Source organism: Anabrus simplex, chromosome 3, assembly GCF_040414725.1.
Source record: "Anabrus simplex isolate iqAnaSimp1 chromosome 3, ASM4041472v1, whole genome shotgun sequence".
NCBI lineage: Eukaryota > Metazoa > Arthropoda > Insecta > Orthoptera > Tettigoniidae > Anabrus > Anabrus simplex.
The window spans coordinates 166,472,891-166,493,666 of record NC_090267.1 but is presented as its reverse complement, the minus strand read 5'-3'; positions in this window follow the sequence as shown (position 1 = coordinate 166,493,666).

The window sequence follows — 20,776 nt, the reverse complement described above, 5'->3', positions numbered from 1 at the left end:
TGTTGTACATTTCTACCAGGAAGATGCATTCTGAAGCAATGAACTTTGTGGTGAAACTTCCGGCACATGGAAAGAGAAGCTATTGCATAGGAATATGCTTGTGTACTTTTGTTTATATTATTATTATTATTATTATTATTATTATTATTATTATTATTATTATTATTATTATTAGAGCCTCCGTGGCTCAAGCGGCCTCTCAACGCTGGGTTCCGTGGTTTGAATCCCGGTCTCTCCATGTAAGATTTGTGCAGGACAAAGCGGAGGTGGAGGCGGGACAGATTTTTCTCCGGGTACTCCGGTTTTCCCATTCATATTTCATTCCAGTAACACTCTCCAGTACCACTTCATTTCATCTGCCATTCATTAATCATTACCCCCAAAGAAGTGTGACAGGCTTCGGCAGCAAGCAGAATACCTATCCTCGCCACTAGATGGGGCTTCATTCATTCCATTCCTGACCCGGTCGAATGACTGCAAACAGGCTGTGGATTTTCATTATTATTATTATTATTATTATTATTATTATTATTATTATTTATTATTATAGCCCGGATTTCCATGCAAATGCATGTGTTTTAATTAAGCTGGTTACAATTCTCAAACTTTGCAAATATTCGCTTTATGGCTCAACGATTCCTAATAACCGTACATTTTCCCTCTATGTTTGCATGTTTTTTATGTTTTAGGAGAAAATTCATGCATAATGTTTATTTTGAAGATTTTGGACTTAATAGCGAATATTTGGACTTTTAATACTGCATAATTTTACTTTTAATGTGACTTTGGCGCATATCTAATGTTAATTTGCATGATAGTGCATTTTATGAATCTTGGCTTGCAGAATTTGAGACCCTTTTTCCACGTTACACAGTATGTCTATTTCCGAAAGACAGAGAGAATGTACTCCTGGCATAATATGTCACAACCAAATTTAGTGTATAAGATAGATGTCCCACAATCCAATTAACCAAACACTTTCTTATCTGTTGCTTGAGTAAAGAGAAGGCCCCACGTCGATCTCTGTAATTCTTAGGTATAAGCTGTCCCAGTTTGTACAGTGTTAAATATCTAACCGTAAATTGTGCATTACTCATTGACGGCTCATTTGTCGTCTATGTTAGACGAATAAAACAAAACTCGTATCGCACTTCTGTGGCGCCTCGTTACTGAGCTAGCAGCTCATGCACGAATGCATGAATATTTTGAGATTTGATAGTGCATGAATACTCGGGCTCTTATTATTATTATTATTATTATTATTATTATTATTATTATTATTATTATTATTATTATTATTATTATTATCAGACAATAAAATTCACCTGGAGGAAATATTTCACAATTATTTCAAAAGTGTTACATTAAATGAATATTATTTCACGTAAGTCATTTATCAAACAGAATTAGGCACTTAGAATATCATGTATAAAATTCCAACCAACGCTCATTTTGAGTGAAAGGACCTTTTATATTTGTTTTTGTAGCTCTGCTACTTTGAATATTTGAAAGTTTTCTAAAATATGGTGTTCAAAGTTTTCTGTAAATTCTTGATCATCATAGATATTTCAAAATTTTAATCATATCATTGAATTTAACTTTCTGTCACCTTTCTTTACTCATTATACTTATGATGCAACTAAAACACCGGAACAATTGAAGTTTCCCTCTCTTCTAAAATTATCATTTTGTTGCAATCCGTATGCCATGTAGTCACTGAGGACGTTTATTTCTCGCCACTGGAAAATTAACAGTTTTAAATGTGAGCGCTTTGACATCGCAATTCACTTATTATATAGGTTTACGACAGAAGTGTACAGTCTTTAGAATCCAAAAGTTCTATGGGATCTGGGATCCGCCATTATTATTCTGAGTGAATCAATTTATATTTCTAGAACACAAAAGGTCAACTGGCAGGAAATGATGTCTTGCTGGAGATACAAGACAGATTAATGAGTGGCTTACATACAACCCACCACTTTATAACCCAGTATCTATCAGGACCTGAAAAATTTGGCTCACATACTTCGAGATATATTGTATTGATATAATGAATTCTTGTGAAATGCCTCCAAAATGCACAGTGGAAGTCTATCGCTTTGCGAATTTTAACTAAACGTTGTGTTTTATAGTGATAGAACTGATGATGCTCAAGTGGAGGCTTTGATTCGTACCACAGGCCCAGAAAACAGGGAAGTTGGTATTATGCTACAAAATACTTTTATGAAAATTAGTGAAGTGGCAAGAATATTAGGAACATCACCCGAGAGTGTGTGATAGTACATATATCACACCCTCGCACTGTATGCAGAAGTTCGAGATATTATTGTCAGTATTTGATTTATTATTATTATTATTATTATTATTATTATTATTATTATTATTATTATCGGTATTTCATTTGTATATTTTATCACTTATATTTATAAGCTGTGAGATCTCCACATATGTAGGTATGAGTAATTTGTTTTGTACGAGTGGGAAAACATTGCTATCTTGGAATCTGGTAATTCGGATGACTCATGCGGACATCCCAGTGTTTGTTGATTTGTTGTACTAGGAAAGTCTGTGAGTCATGTATATATCCCAGCCTGATGAGATGAGCTTGTTGTGGTACTAGGAAAGTTTGATGATTCACGTAATATACCCCAGAGTTTGTTATTGTCTTGGGAGCAAGAAGAAGTTCAGGGCTTGGTCTTGATTAGAGATCACTCATGATTGGCGAGCAAGAACCAATCCAGACGTATCACCTGAGAGGAAGGGGAATGCCGAAGTCTTTATATACTCCGACATCACAGCGAAAGGGAACTACAACCACTGACACTGTATGAAAGAACGACAACTGACACACTGTACGAGAAGGAAGTAGTGCTGGATATACGGTATTCGAGTGACACGGCTACAATGGACTGGACTTCAAACGTTTGTGGAGCGTAGTCTTGTTATGTTCGTGGAAAGTGCCTGATCAACAAACTGTGAAGGGCGTACGCATTAAGCATTGTAGTACTTGTGGAGGTCTGGCATTATATGTTGGTGAAAGCTATCTCAGACTTTCCATAATTTATGTTGAGGATTCGATAAGCGTGTGTTAATTGAATGTATACATCTTTACAACAAGTGTTAAAGTCTGTGAACACAGTATTAAGAGGTACAGTATCTGTGTAATGTTAGAAGTGCTGATTACGAGAATTGGCAAGCAGTATTGATACAGAGACAGTGAAGGGTATTTAACTACATGTATGTACAGTATCTGTGTAATGTTAGAAGTGCTGATTACGAGAATTGGCAAGCAGTATTGATACAGAGACAGTGAAGGGTATTTAACTACATGTATGTACATTGTTCAACGGACTATCTACAAATGGTAGCTTAGTTCTCGCTTTCGTTTTCCCACTGTTTTCATTGTTGTTGTTGTTGTAAATATGGAGTCTTTCAGCAATATTTATGTGTGTATTATATGTATAATTTTGTGTGTTGATGAGGTGCTCATGCACGGATTTTGTTAAGAATATAGTTAGCTATTTTAGAATCAGTGGAGTTATTGATGAACCTAGGTGCAGTTCCTACCTATTTAGTCGTTTTCGGGAGGTTAGGTAAGGCCTGCAGCTGATGTACCAGTACTCAGCATTATGTACACTCCCTGGGATATAAAGTTTGTCATGCTCTATCAAAATTCGAGGGATCCATTCTGGTCAACTCTGGCGCCCATACTACGGACAGTTCGGTTAATTATTTTTATTAAATTAATTCATATAAAGTATTCTATGAAGTTTTTGAGTAATGTTATTTTATTTATTTATTTATAAATTATTATTCATGATATTTATTTATCAGTATTCATCAAATTGTTACAAGTGGGATAGGCCTTAAATATAATGTCATATTAGGGAATCTGGTAACTCGTGATAAACGTAAAATATGCATTAGTTTTAAGTATTCCAGTTAACAGATGTTGCAAGAATTCAAGAATGCAAGGAAGCAAGAATGCGTAAAAGATACTGAAGAATACCGTAACACGATTAATGGTATATTGTGTGTTTCAAGGAAACGGGAGGTACAAAATTCATTGTTCAAGGTCCAATGAGAAACGAACGGTGTTAACAATGCAGTAGATCACATGTTTAATCATCTCAATTAAAAACATTGTTTTATGTGTCACGTAGCAAAGAGTGTAATGGGCCTTCTTGAACAAAATAGATTGAAAGTGTTAGACTGTATCGAGAATAGCCCAGGCCTGACACCTGTTTAGACCCGTAGGACTTCCTGAAAGACAGTGCAAGAGGAGATATTTGTATAACCGAACATAAAGAACGAGACTAGAAAAGATCTGCCATTCAGGGAATAAGGAACACTCCTCAAGTTAATCTACCTGACATTTCACATATCATAAGGGCTAAATATGCACGAAGTAACTTCTGAGTGATGTTTGGTTACAATGTAGGAATGTTGCAGTGGCAATGCTTCTTAGGAGTAAAACTGACTCTTGTAAGTTTAAACTGTACAATTCATTTGTAGTGTTCAACAATCTGAAAATTCATCATTCGTTAGCTCCCTCTGTATATCTTATATTTTACTGTCCGACGTTCAAAATATGCAAATAAGAGTTAAGCAACCTAATGTGTTATGATGGATATCAAATACCATTTATTATAAAAGAAACTCCATAATTATTTTCTAATCCCTCTTTATCATTCAAAATAATCACATTTAAATGATTTCCTTGGTATAATTTGTAAATTTACAAATTACATTAATCCCTAACATATTAAGATCACAATTGGCATTTTGTTGTTGAATACTCAATGATAATGACTGTAAATAAAGTTAATTATTGTTATATACACGAAAAGCAATAAAAACCTGTAATCCAGTATCGTTTTTAATTCTAAAAATGGTCATTCTTAGCATTTACATTTAAAATCGCAACAGATTTTGCATATACGGTATGTTTTATTACGGTACTTATTAGAGATTACTTCACTAGTGATGGGTAATTCTCATCATGCACTGGAACATATTATTGGATCATGCTATCTTCCTAAATACAGTTCTTCACGTCTATCCGTAGTGAATGTCTTCAACAATAACACTTATACTAACTACTGCAAAATTCTAATGACATCGTATATTTGTTCACATATTTTTATTTTCTCGCTTATCTGTAAGTCATAATTAAGTCAATGTTGGCAGCAGCCATGGTCGCTGTTTGTTAATGGCTGCATATCAGATTAGCAATAACAATGGTGTAATAAAACATTATCTTTATCTCTCTCCTACACCCAATGTCTCTTTCTCCCTCTGCCCGCCACTGAAATAAATTGTTCCCCGTTGCACTGTTCATGTTGCTGCTTTTAAAATGAACTTCACTTTAAAAATTATTACCGGGGCGCATTGCGGTAATTTAATTACGTCATATTAGTGAAGCCAAGTACCAAAGAGACTTTTTAGAGAAATATATGTGTACATAGGATGTTAGAAGCTTTTCATTCCAATATTAAATGTGTGCATGTGTGTGAGAGTGTGCTAGATGTGGTGTTAATGCGTACATCTTTCAGCATTTCACCCACATTTTAATTGCCAGGCTCATTTGGAATATATCTGTTCCGTAGTGTTTTAATATCGTACGCTCACAAGCACACATATATGAAAGAAATTAACGTTGTTTTAAACATAACTTGGTATTCTGGTTCACTCTGGCGCCCCTATTAAGTGGCAGGGTCTTGTTGATAGCACTCAAATTTATAAACATTATTTCGAGTTAGAATCAATCTCCTCTATCTATGAATATTAACAATACATTAAAATTCAGGTTTATTAACTACAACATATTGTACCATTGAAATGGTCGGGATATGGGTGAAATACGCAACATTTGATAATAATTCTGCATAAATAATATGGCAAATGAAAGCCCCTCTCAACATTCGAATAGGTGCATCTTCACTGCATTGATTTCTCTACCCGAAAATCAGGGGCGTATGCTGGGATCAAGACGTGGGTTACCACTAGACTTAGGTTACCCTTTTCGATAGTCGGTTTAGTGAAATTCAAGCCTTAAGCGTTTTGAACTGCAACCAATAGCCAACGGAAATCCATGCTGTATTGCCAAGGCTGCTTCACAAGCTACTCGCTGGCCTCTGCCACTGCCAATACTCAACATCTGATCAGTGGAGATGGTAGCCTAATGTTTAACGAATTCATGTTATGCTTGCAGGGCGTTAACTATAGTTAGCTAACCATATTCTACGTATGGTCCCATATTGCATATGTCGGATGACCATGCACAGAGAACTCAACAGCTATTTGGTCATGTAGAATACATCACGTTCATGGTACAAAAAACTTAGTGTACAAATCAGTTAAACATTCGACAGTCCAATAATGAGGGTTTAACATCCACAAAGTTTCGATGATATTTTCAATTCCGCGATATAGAAAGCCAAGCGAAGTCATCTCCATACTTGCAATGAAGGCCGTTCGAGGGGTGGAAGGTAAAGGCTTCCACTGTCCGAAACCTCGGCACTTGGCTGGGTAGAGTGGTTAGCTGTACGCCCGGCCACATTGCCTCCAGGAATTAACTAGTACTAATATTTTGGTGTAGGTTGAGTGAACCTCCATGTGAACCAAGCAGTCCTTTACCACCTCGATCAGGCAGCCTATTACATGATATATATAACTAGCAAGATACCCGTGCTTCGCTACGGTGTAATACCGACATTTACAATTGAATGCTTATTGTTTTAGATACAAATAATCCGCCGAAATTCGCGATCTGACTCGTTTTCTGCGAGAATCCGCAAAAATCGCAATCTGACTCGTTTTCTAATAGATAACGGCAAGTTTTCTCCCATTTTTCAATCTTTCTTTCCAGCAATCGATTTTGTACTTCCCGGGCTAGGTCCAGGTATTTCACCCGATCAGTTGGGTCCCTAAATCTTAGCCATCTTTTCCTATAAGCATTTTAATATGGATCAAATGCTTCAGGAGATCTGGCGTTGTGTCGTCTTGGGTGCCTTGGGGGTACTGAACCCGTGGCCGGACTGCATTGTTGATCATTACCCGTCCAGGACCCGTTTCCAGCGCGGCCCGCACATTTGACTACGATCCAGAACATTATTATTATTATTATTATTATTAGATGTTCTGGATCCCACAGCAAGATGCAAGACCGCTACTTGGCGGTAAATTACATCTGCTGCCATTGTCATTGTTGACAATGTGACCAGCACCATTGTCGCGCGTAGGCAAGTGTGCGGGATTTCTGGCGATACGAATGACATATTTCCGTGCATTATTGACCTTATTATAGAGGTGAACAATATGACGGTCAATCTCATTCCTATCGTTTATTTCAAATGCGTTTAAGTTTTTATTTATATGCCAGGAGAATCTACGGTAATCTAAGAATGTTCTCCGAAGGAAAAGATGGCTGTTTAAAACGAACCCAGGAAAGATTAAAAATGATAGGTTTATGATCAGAATAAGTACATCGAAAATCTACAGCCTGTTTCCAGTCATTCGACTCGGTCAGGAACGGAATGAATAAAGCCACATCTAGCGGCGACAATAGGAATTGTGCCGGCTGCCGAAGCACTCCTCTGGGGCAATGATTGATGAATGACAAATGAAATGAAATATTGGACAGTGTTGCTGGAGTGAATGATGACAGGGAAAACCGGAGTATACGGGAAAAACCTGTCCCACCTCCGTTTTGTCCAGCACGAATGTCACATGGAGTGACCAGGATTTGAACCACGGAACCCAGCTGTGGGAGGCCGGCGCGCTGCCGCCTGAGCAACTGAGGCTCCTTATAAGTACATTATGAACAGTAAAATCAACTGGTCTCACGTCCTTTTACACCCTACCACCGTTAAGTATATTTACACTCTTCCCCAAATAAAAAAATAAAAGAAGGCGTGTTTCTCTATGTTTAAAGAAGATTCCAAACACCAATACTCACGTCTATTACCTTCAGTTTTGAGATATAAGTATCCCCATAAAAATAATTCACTTTTGTTCACTTCCTTTCACACTTCTCCCCCCACCCCCCTCCTCCCATGTGAATATTCCGGGAAAAACCCTGTTTCTTTATTAGTAAATGATCTTCTAAATACCAATTATCACGAATCTAACTTCCTCTGTTTTTGATTTATGTGTCCTCATGAAAGGAATTCAACTCCTTTTCACTCCCGCCCCCCAAGATGGTTTCCCCCAAAAAAAGTTTTTCTTTGTTTTTAAAGGAGATCCAAATACCAATTTTCACGTCTGTAACAACTTTAGTTTTTATTAGATGTTTGTATTCTCATACAATTAAGTAAATTCATTTTACAATTATTTCACCCCCCCACCCTCATTGGATTTTCCGAGAATACGTGTTTGTTTACTTTTAAAGCAGATTCCAAATATTAAATTCCACTTCTAACATCTTCATTTTTGAGATAGCAGTAGCCTAATTCAAAGAATTCAACACCATTTTCAGTCACTTTTACACTCCCCCCCCCCACTCTACCCAAGTGGTATTTACGAAAACTAAAAATACACGTTTCTTCATTTTTAATACAGATAAGAAAATTCCATTTTTCTCTTCTGTAACATGTTATGCTTTTGAGATATAATGTAGAAATTCTCATTTTAAACTTTCACACCTTTTTAGTTCCCCTTAAGTGGAGTTTTCAAAAACAAATCACCTATTTTTTTACATTCACAGGAGATTCCAAATACCCACTTTTTCCTTCTGTAACATTTTACGTTTCTCAGATATTCTGTAGATATAGTCTTTCAAAAAATTCACCCCAATTTGTCACTCCTGTTTAATCGCCATTAATTGATTTTCCAAAAACAAAAAAAATACGTGTTTCTTTAGTTTTAAAGGAGATCCCATATACAAATTTTCAGTTCTGTAATATCTTCAGTTTCTGAGATATATGTATCTTCATTAAAGGCATTCAACCCATTATTCACCCTTTTACACCCCTCCTATTGGGATTTACAGAAAAAAAAGATACCTGTTCTTTTATTTTTAAAGGAGATTCTAAATGCCAACTTTTACATCTGTAAACTTTTAAAGTTTTAAGATGTAGACAAACTCATTTTAAAAATTCACCCCCATTTTCACCCTCCCCCCGACTATTTGGAATTTCCAAACGCAAAAAATACGTGTTTCCTTATTTTTAATGAAGATTCTAAATACCAATTTTTACATCTGTAAACTTTTAAAGTTTTGAGATATAGATGCACTCATTTAAAAAAGTAACCCCCTCTTTTCACTCTCCCATTAATTGGATTTTCCAAAAAGAAAATAATACGTGTTTCTTTATTTTTAATGAAGTTTCTAAATACCAAGTTTTACATGTGTAAACTTTTAAAGTTTTGAGATATAGATGCACTCATTTAAAAAAAATAACACGCCCCCCATTTTCACTCTCCCATTAATTGGATTTTCCAAAAACAAAAATTACGTGCTTCTTTATTTTTAAAGGAGATCGAAAGTACCAATGTTCAGGTCTGTAATATCTTCAGTTTCTGAGATAAAGGTACCGGTATCCTGATTAAAGGCATTCAACCCGTTATTCAGCCTTTTTTCACCCCTCCTATTGGGATTTTCTGAAAACAAAAAAAAAATACGTGTTTCCTTATTTTTAAAGAAGATTCTAAATACCAATTTTTACATGTGTAAATTTTTAAAGTTTTGATATTTTAAAATTTCACTCCCCTTTTCACCCCTTTAGCGACGGAATATCCAAAAATCCTCTCTTAGCGAGCACCTACATCTTAATATGAATGTTTCGCCAAAATTTCATTTCCTTATGTCCAGTAGTTTTGGCTCGGCGATGATGAATCAGTCAGTCAGTCAGTCAGGATAAGTTATTTTACCGTATATATGTAGATTATGTAACTTTTTTTCAGTAAGCTATCTTCTATGCCGAGGGTTAATTACTGAGAATAATTAGTCGGCTGGCAAATTTGACTTAAGAAAACATTTTACTGGCTTAATGAGCCAAAATATATTTTCGCACTCCATGGATGACTATATAGAAGCATCGTGTCAACAAAATGAGATTCCAGATCTAACATGTATGGTTCAGTGACCTACCCCGATACACTTTCCAAGTTGGGTGTATAATCTTCCAAGATGAGAGTGGCCAGCGTCATGCGGAAAATCGTAAGAAGCGCCAGTTTCGAAAATATTATTAGTTATAATTATTAGTTCTCCATTATCCGAAAATACCAAAGCTGTTCCATCGAATACAGCTGCCATCGCGCCTGATATTTCGCGGAACGTCCCAGAGAAATGCGTAAGACATCTCGATAATGACTACCAGTACAGAAGAACATACAGCCCAACACAGCTCACCTGCAGAAACTTTCAGAAATATATTGAATTAATACTACTCGTACTATATGCAGATGTTGTGTGCATAACAAGAAGACCACGAGCAATTTGTTAAGTTGGAGATCATCTCTTGGTGATCGCAATAGAGTATATGCATAATGTCTCCATTAAATGAAATAGGAGTTATAAGAAATTTACTATACATATCTGGTACACTGGACCCTAGTTTTTGTAAATAATGCATCCGGGAATATTACTCCTTCAATGATTAATGTTAAACAGAAGACTAACAGAATAATAATGCACTGAAAAACAGATGTGAGCAATAAGTGACAGACCTTCCAGGCTATTGAAATAATAATTATATCACATAGCTAGAATGTAATTATATTCACATCACTGTTAGTTCTACATTACATAACATCATATCTACTATTCGTTTAAGAAAAATTCTTCCCTAGGATCGATAAACCACAATGCGGTCTAATACCTGGTCTTACTTAACGTTAAAGACATTCGAGAAGGAAATATGGCAAGACTAGTGATTGGAAACAGGGAACCTGATAAATCAAAATCCAGATTTGTTTTAACAGTTTTTGGAATCCAGCTCTCACTATTTAACGTTCACAACTCTCTAAATACATTGGTTCATGTACTGGAAAATCGAAGTATGTAACCACAATTACTTATTTTAAGAAATGTTGAAGATATTCTTATTTTTAATTAGAAAAAATGATATTTTATAGAGCCTGTAATCATTTGCTCTTAAGTATTTATTTCCTATGGTAATAATTGAAGATACACTGACTGACAGAGCAAATGCAACACCAAAAAGGAGTGGTTCGAAAGGGATGAAAGTTGGGGAAAAAACAGAGACGGCACGGACGAATAATTGATGTTTATTTCAAACCGATATGGAGGTTACACAATGCGCACGGCATCGACTCAGTAGGATGTAGGACCACCGAGATGCACGCAGAAACACGTCGAGGTACAGAGTCAATAAGAGTGCGGATGGTGTCCTGAGGGATGGTTCTCCATTCTCTGTCAACCATTTGCCACAGTTGGTCGTCCGTACGAGGCTGGGGCAGAGTTTGCAAACGGCGTCCAATGAGATCCCACACGTGTTCGATTGGTGAGAGATCCGGAGAGTACGCTGGCCACGGAAGCATCTGTACACCTCGTAGAGCCTGTTGGGAGATGCGAGCAGTGTGTGGGCGGGCATTATCCTGCTGAAACAGAGCATTGGGCTGCCCCTGAAGGTACGGGAGTGCCACCGGCCGCAGCACATGCTGCACGTAGCGGTGGGCATTTAACGTGCCTTGAATACGCACTAGAGGTGACGTGGAATCATACGCAATAGCGCCCCAAACCATGATGCCGCGTTGTCTAGCGGTAGGGCGCTCCACAGTTACTGCCGGATTTGACCTTTCTCCACGCCGACGCCACACTCGTCTACGGTGACTATCACTGACAGAACAGAAGCGTGACTCATCGGAGAACACGACGTTCCGCCATTCCCTCATCCAAGTCGCTCTAGCCCGGCACCATGCCAGGCGTGCACGTCTATGCTGTGGAGTCAATGGTAGTCTTCTGAGCGGACGCCGGGAGTGCAGGCCTTCTTCAACAAATCGACGGGAAATTGTTCTGGTCGATATTGGAACAGCCAGGGTGTCTTGCACATGCTAAAGAATGGCGGTTGACGTGGCGTGCGGGGCTGCCACCGCTTGGCGGCGGATGCGCCCATCCTCGCGTGCTGACGTCACTCGGGCTGCGCCTGGACCCCTCGCACGTGCCACATGTCCCTGCGCCAACCATCTTCTTTCACAGGCGCTGCACCGTGGACACATCCCTATGGGTATCGGCTGCGATTTGACGAAGCGACCAACCTGCCCTTCTCAGCCCGATCACCATACCCCTCGTAAAGTCGTCTGTCTGCTGGAAATGCCTCCGTTGACGGCGGCCTGGCATTCTTAGCTATACACGTGTCCTGTGGCACACGACAACACGTTCTACAAAGACTGTCGGCTGAGAAATCACGGTACGAAGTGGGCCATTCGCCAACGCCGTGTCCCATTTATCGTTCGCTTACGTGCGCAGCACAGCGGCGCATTTCACATCATGAGCATACCTCAGTGACGTCAGTCTACCCTGCAATTGTCATAAAGTTCTGACCACTCCTTCTTGGTGTTGCATTTGCTCTGTCAGTCAGTGTATATCAGTAGTCCATATATATTTAAGCGGAGTCGAAACATTATATGAAAAATGTTAAACCTTTAAGATTATCGTGAAACAAAAATTTGCTATTTCCTAGAATTTCCTTCCAGAAGCAAACCGTTGATATTTACTTCTTTACACTTAAAATGACTCAAGTTTCAAAATTGAGTGGCCCAGTGCCACAAGTGTTTAACCCACTTCTATTTTATTTGAAAATTAAGGAATGCACCATAAATATTAGTTTATAGTGCATCACTTAGTTCAAATATGGTTTCTTCATCTGCATAACAATAACAAAATTCCGCACTAATTGTCACAATAATATTAAATCACAAACTTATAGATAATTTTGGCGCTGAACTAGAACATGCTTTACAAACAAAGTTGTTGGTTAGTTAATGATGTACCTACATGTAAGGAGCATTCCTAATGCTCATGATAAATAGGAAATAGTATAATAACTTCTGTCTTTGCCTCTAAAGAAACTTAAATTACTTATATTAATTTTTTGGAGTTAGGCCCTACTCTTGACAATACATGGTGGATGAGCTACGGTGACTACTAATTGTTTTCAGTCTTCTTCTAGTTCACTATCTTCCTATGCCAACAAATTTTTAAATATATTTTAGGTTTGTATTGTGAAATAGTACGTTCAAGAACATTCAGGTGTGTTTCGTTTACATCATCATTTTCTGATGGCACTGAAGGCTGTTATTTTTCTTCTCTACCTGCAGAATAAACGTGCTGCATACAGGTATTATAAGATATGTGTATTTAGACAAGTGGTCAGGAAAAGAGAGAAATGCAACATTGAATCTATAGTTTTAAAGATATATGTTGATTCGTCTTCTTCTTCTTCTTCTTCTCCTTCTTCGTCTTCTTCGCTTGTATCTCGCGATGATTCAGGGTCCACATTATTAAACATGTTACCATTTAGCAATGATATGTTTTCTCTGCCGATGGGTACTTAATTTATATTCCCTAAAAGGATCACATACTGATATAACAACTGCAGGTCTATCTTGCTTTTTCTCATCTGAAAATACATCTGTAGATCAGAACCAAACTTGCCTAACCAACATAATATTTAAAAGGGATGTTCTACAACCTTATATAAATATCTTAATGCCAGAGTTAAACCTCTTCGGTTATTCTTTGCATTCGAAGTAGTATAAAATTTTAAATGAAACATAATTACCATTAACTTATCAATGTATTCTGCCTATCCAATAATACAATTTGATTTACTCCAGTCAAAGCTACCAATGCCTAACCAACTGCAGATTTCCTTTATTAATTACAAATCATTCAATTTCTTAATTAATATTATTATTGTATGTACATATTTTTAAATGCCTGTGGATTTGAAACCAGCACATTATCTTTGTCGCTGTCGCTGTCATCGTAATTTTCCTCTAGGGGCATTGCTACAATCCCTCTCTCTTCCACCATCTTGACGTCGGATAGTCACAGCTCTCACTACAGGACTGAAGGTTGCCTAACATAATGTTAGATGGCAGTACCAATCAAGCCTTCTGCAATGTATTGGGCAAGTCTGGCTCTGATAGAGGCAACGTTTAGGTGTACATAATTGAAGACCTTCATGGAACAAGGATGTAACCAACAAATTTTTGATAAGTGAGATTTCAGTGTGAATAGGGTGTATAAATCTTATTTCTTACATTTTAACTTTAAGCTGGTTTACAAGCAGCATAACTGTGTCCTGTGTGAGTAACTGGTGAAAGTGCAAGTGTTGGTTCATCATCAGGTGTAATCGATCATTTAAATAAAGGCCATAAGGGAATTCACCCCTGTATTTAAATATTTACATTATATTTGTGTTGTTGTTACTTTTGTTATTACCAAAACGAAACCCCACGGCGTATGAGCCCCGATGGGCCTTGGCCTACTAAGAGACCTCTGCTCAGCCCGAAGGCCTGCAGATTACTAGGTTTCGTGTGGTCAGCATGACGAAACCCCACGGCCGTTATACTTGGCTCTCTATTCCGGGGCCGGTATCTCACCGTCAGATAGCTCCTCAATTGTAATCACGTAGGCTGTGTGGAACTCGAACAAGCCCTCAGATCCGGACCGGGAATGGAACCCGTGGCCTCGGAGTAAGAGACAGGCACGCTACCCCCACAGATCGGGACCGGCCTTTTATTATAACATTAGTATGTGCATGTACAAGATTTCTCTTTTGTTATATACGAATGTAAGACATACTTGAAGATTATTTTCAGTTGTATCACTTCCTATTCATACAGTAATTTTAAAGCCCTAAGTTATAACATTAAAGTATTGTTTCTAATAGATGAACTCACTTATACACTTGCATATTCAGTTGGTTCAAGTAATGTATACCATGAAATAAACGCCAAAAATTATTTTCATCTCTCCTGAAAAATTACTGCTTTGTTGGTTACATTCTCATTGCGGGGAAGTCTTCAATTTTAGCACTCCCTCGACATATTTTTAAAATTATGGATTAGGCATCTATGGCAATGAACCACTAATTTTCCCCTCAAGCCCCAAAGTTTCTAAAAACCAAGTAACAAAGAAGGTTATCGTTTCGATTGTTGTTTACATTGAAGGAGTGTCTGTTCAAAAGGTGCTATTTCTCACTTCTAAAAAAATAAATATATTTTTCGTCTACATGAATACAGCAGTTGAATATTAACGCTTGCCATGAACAATCCAGACCAGAAGGAGGTAATTTGTTAAAAGTTGTACCAAATCCGATCATGGGTACGTTCCGTGTGTCATTTATTTTATGTTTCCTGCGCTTTTCCTATAACTTTCCTACGGTGGAATTACCACAGTTTGAACCGACACTCCTTATTGGTAGCTTTGATATAACAGTACTCAATGACTACCTAGAGTGGATTGCTTGATTTGAAATTCATTATCACTTTGTATATTGATATTAAATGTTTATCTATATATATAAAATAGCTTGTCCTGACTGACTGACTGACTGACTGACAGATTCATCATCGCCTAGCCAAAACTACTGGACATAAAGAAATGAAATTTTGGGGATACATTCATATTATGATCTAGGTGCTCGCTAAGAGAGGATTTTTGGATATTCCTTCGGTAAGGGGGTGAAAATGGGGGTGAAATTTTAAAATGAGTGTATCTATATCTAAAAACTTTAAAAGTTTACAGATGTAAAAATTGGTATTTAGAATCTTCTTTAAAAATAAGGAAATGCGTATTTTTTTGTTTTCACAAAATCCCAATATGAGGGATGAAAAAGGGTGAAAATGGGGGAAAATTGGTTGAATGCCTTTAATCAAGATACCGGTACTTATATCTCAGAAACTGAAGATATTACAGACCTGAAAATTGGTACTTTTGATCTCTTTTAAAAATAAAGGAACACGTATTTTTTGTTTTTGTAAAATCCAATTAATGGGAGGGTGAAAAGGGGGTGAATTTTTAAAATGAGTGAATCTATATCTCCAAACTTTTAAAGTTTGCAGATGTAAAAATTGGTATTTAGAATCTTCATTAAAAATAAAGAAACACGTATTTCTTTGTTTTCGGAAAATCGCAATAGGAAGAGTGAAAAGGGGTGAAAAATGGGTTGAATGCCTTTAATGAGGCTACTTATATCTCAAAAACTGAAGATATTATAGACCTGAAAATTGGTGTTTGGGATCTCTTTTAAAAATAAAGAAACACGTATTTTTTGTTTTTCTGGAAAATACAATTAAGGGAGGAGAAAAGGGGGTAATATTTTAAAATGACTGTATCTATATCTCAAAACTTTTAAAGGTTATAGGTGTAAAAATAGGTATTTAGAATCTCCATTAAAAATAAAGAAACACGTATATTTTATTTTCGGAAAATCGTAATAGGAAGGGTGGTAAAGGTTGAAAAAGGGGTCGAATGCATTTCATGAGTCTACTTATATTTCAGAACCTGAAGATATTACAGACCTGAAAATTGGTGTTTGGGATCTCCTTTAAAAATAAAGAAACACGTATTTTTCTTTGTGTGGAAAATCCAATTAATGGGGGGGGGGGTGAAAAGGGGGTGATTTTTTAAAATGAGTGTGACTATATCTCAAAACCTTTTAAGTTTGTAGATGTAAAAATTGGTATTTAGAATCTCCTTTAAAAATAAGGAAACACGTATTCTTTTGTTTTCGGAAAATCCCAATAGGAAGGGTGTAAAAGGGTGAATAATGGGTTGAATGCCTTTCATGAGGCTACTTATATTTCAGAACCTGAAGATATTACAGACCTGAAAATTGGTATTTTGGATCTACTTTAAAAGTAAAGAAACACGTAATTTTTCGTTTTTGGAAAATCCAAATATTGGGGGTGAAAAGGGGGGTGAATTTTTAAAATGAGTGTGTCCACATCTTAAAACTTTAAAATTTACAGATGTAAAAATTGGTAGTTAGAATCTCCTCTAAAAATAAAGGAACACGTATTTTTTTGTTTCCTGTAAATCCTAATAGGAGGGGTGTAAAAGGGTGAAAAATGGGTTGAATGCCTTAATTGAGGATACACATATCTCAGAAACGAAAGATATTACAGAAGTGATAATTTGCATATGGGATCTCCTTTAAAAATAAAGAAACACGTATTTTTTAGTTTTTGGAAAAGTCAATTAATGGCGGTTAAACAGGAGTGACAAATTGGGGTGAATTTTTTGAAAGACTATATCTACAGAATATCTTAGAAACGTAAAATGTTACAGACGTAAAGAGTGGGTGTAAATCTCCTGTAAATGTAAAGAAATATAGGTGATTTGTTTTTGGAAACTCCACTTAAGCGGAACTCAAAAGGGGTGAAATTTTAAAATGAGATTTATTACAGCATATCTAAAAAACTTAACATGTTACAGAAGTGAAAAATGGTATTTTTTATCTCTATTAAACATAAAGAAAGTGTATTTTTAGTTTTCGGAAATACCACTTGGGTGGAGGGAGGGGGGGGGTAAAAGTTACTGAAAATGGTGATGAATTCTTTTAATTAGGCTACTGATATCTCAAAAATGAAGATGTTACAGAAGTGAATTTGATATTTGCAATTTGCTTTAAAAGTAAAGAAACACGTATTCTCGGAAAATCCAATGAAGGGGGAGGGGGGAGGGGTGAAAAATTGAAAAATTAATTGACTGAATTGTATGAGAATACATACATCTAATAAAAACTAAAGTTGTTACAGACGTGAAAATTCTTATTTGGACCTCCTTTAAAAACAAAGAAGAACGCGTTTTGGTGGGGAAACCATCTTGGAGGGCGGGAGTGTAAAGGAGTTGAATTCCTTTCATGAGGACACATAAATCGAAAACGGAAGAAGTTAGAGTCGTGATAATTGGTATTTAGAAGGTCCTTTACTATTAAAGAAACAAGTATTATTTGCGGGAAAATTCACTTAAGGAGGGGGGGGGATTATTGTGAAATGAAGTGAAAAAAAGTGAATTATTTTTATGGGGATACTTATATCTCAATACTGAAGGTAATAGACGTGAACTTTGATGTTTGGAATCTCCCTTAAACATAAAGAAACAAGCAATCTTTTAATTTTTTTGGTGGGGGGGGGGATGCCGGTAAATAAACTTAACGGCGGTGGGGTGTAGAAGGAGGCGAGACCAATTGATTTTACTGTTATTAATGTACTTATAAGGATCCTCCGTTGCTCAGGCGGCAGCGCGCCGGCCTCTCACAGCTGGGTTCCGTGGTTCAAATCCCGGTCACTCCATGTGGCATTCGTGCTGAACAAAACGGAGGCGGGACAGGTTTTTCTCCGGATACTCCGGTTTTCCCTGTCATCAGCCATTTCAGCAACACATAATAATAATAATAATAATAATAATAATAATAATAATAATCCGGACCGTCGTCAAATGTGCGGAACGCGCTGGAAACGGCTCCTGGACAGTTAATGACTAAGAATGCAGTCCGGTCGCGGGTTCAGTGCCGCCAAGGCACCCAATATGACACCACGCCGGATCTCCTGAAGGATTTTATCCATATTAAAAATATTATGGGAAAAGATGGCAAAGATTTACGGACCCAACTGACCGGGAGGAATACCTTAGCCTAGCCCGGGAAGTACGAAATCGATTGCTGGAAGAAGATTTAAAAGTGGGAGGAAACGTGCCGTAAAATCATAGAAAACCAGTCAGATCGGGAATTTTGGTGGATTCTCGCACAAAACGAGTCAGATCGCGAATTTCGGCGGATTATATATCTAATACAATAAGCATTCAATTATAAATTTCAGTATAATACCGTAGCGAAGCACGGGTATCTTGCTAGTATTTAATATAATACGCACACTTGGGTGCAGGAAACCTGGCCCTTTCCCGTAGATCACAATAGAGATTTTCTTTCCTGTAAGGTTATCACAGTTGGCTCCATCCAGCCCAATTCTATATGAGTGGCTTGAAATATATTCCAAGAAACAAAAAACGATATACTTAACCATGGAATTTTCCGTGGGAAATACATACCGGGTCAGAAATGGCTACTGTTATTAAAATTGGCTACAATTGTAGTAAATTAGGAATAGTGAGCTAGCCCAGAGAAATGTGATTGGAGACTCGACCTTGTTGATGGACGGGTAAGTGGATGTGAAGTCTGAAGTTACTACGCCGTCGAACAAGCATGTAGCTCGGTAAGGGCTGCTGAACTGCAGGATATTGTTCGATCAACCACACCCATCTCCCTGTGGTGGGGGTGGTAGAATAATACCCACAGTATCACCAGCCTGTCGTAAGAGGTGACTAAAAGGGGCTCAGGGGATCTCAACTTGGGGGCGTGGGTTGGCATCCACGGGACCCTTAGCTGAGTCCTGGTATTGTGCCAGTCTCCTCACTTTCATCTATCCTATCCGACCTCCCTTGGTCAATTCTTGTTCTTTTCCGTCCCCGACGGTATTAGAAAACTCCAGGCCTAGGGAGTCCTTCATTTTCACGCCTTTCGTTGCCCTTGTTAGTCTTGTCGCTAGAAGCATGTAAAAGAGGGATGAGTTTCAAGCTGTACAGGGCGGAGCTGCTAGATACTTCAACGTTGTCAACCTAAATCATATTTCCTAAACCGGCCAAACTTTTGCACGCAAACATGAATATCTACTAAAATGAAAATGTACAAATTATCATCGGGAGTCCTCCGAGGAGGCTTAATGTAGATCTTTCGAAGTAATCCCTGATAGGTGACCTGCGCACATGTGAGAAAGGGACTCTACCAATTATGAACTCTAATGTTCAAGACTGCGCACACACCTAAACTCCGAGCCATCGAAATTAACCAATGAAGGTTGAAATCCTTGACAAGGCCGAGAATCGAACCTCGGATCCCCTGGACCTGACGCTAGATGCGTAACCATTTATCCATGGAGCCGTACACTGAAAAATGAAAAGGAAAGTCCTAAACCAAAATCGCAGCAAATGCGATCTCGCAGCCTGAATTAGAAACCCTTACGTTTTGTAGGCTACTTATTTCTATCACAGTTTATATTTATTAAAATGAACCGTAAATCAGAAAGGTCTCTTCATTCTGGCTCACTTAACTTACAATGATTTCAAAGATAGATCTAAGTACTTCTTAGAACATTTCAAGGTAATAGCAATGATATAAGCATTGCCATTTTAACACATGAGTGTTCCAGTTCCCTAACCCAAACTGCATTCCAATTTGTAAAATAGAAAAGAAAATAAAAGAAAAGAAAAGAAAAGAAAAGAAAAGAAAAGAAAAGAAAAGAAAAGAAAAGAAAAGAAAAGAAACAAAAACAAACAAACAAACAAACAAACAAACAAACAAACAAACAAATTATTTTAGATTTAAATATTTTGTTTGTTTGTTTGTTTCTTTTTACGTTCTTTCTTTCTTTCCTTCTTTCTTTCTTTCTTTCTTTCTTTCTTTCTTTCATTCTTTCTTTAAGTCCAATGCTAATGGGATATCTTCTTATTTTTGTTCTACAATTCATTAATTATCGATTTTGACCAACTATGGACCACATAAATAACTCTTCATGATTTCGGTTTTCTTTGGTGCCAGAATTCCTATTCTCTTGCATGCAGCTTCTTTCCTTTCACCGTCTAAAGTTGTATCTTCTTGGTCGCTGTTTCTGGCTCTAGGAACCCTCAAATGTGTCCATCTAGTTTCTGAAAGTGGTTCTGTTGTGGATACCTTGCTCGATGATGTTCATGTTTTGTAGATCCCTATTGGTGTTAAGTCATTTTTCATTGGAGTTGCCTTTC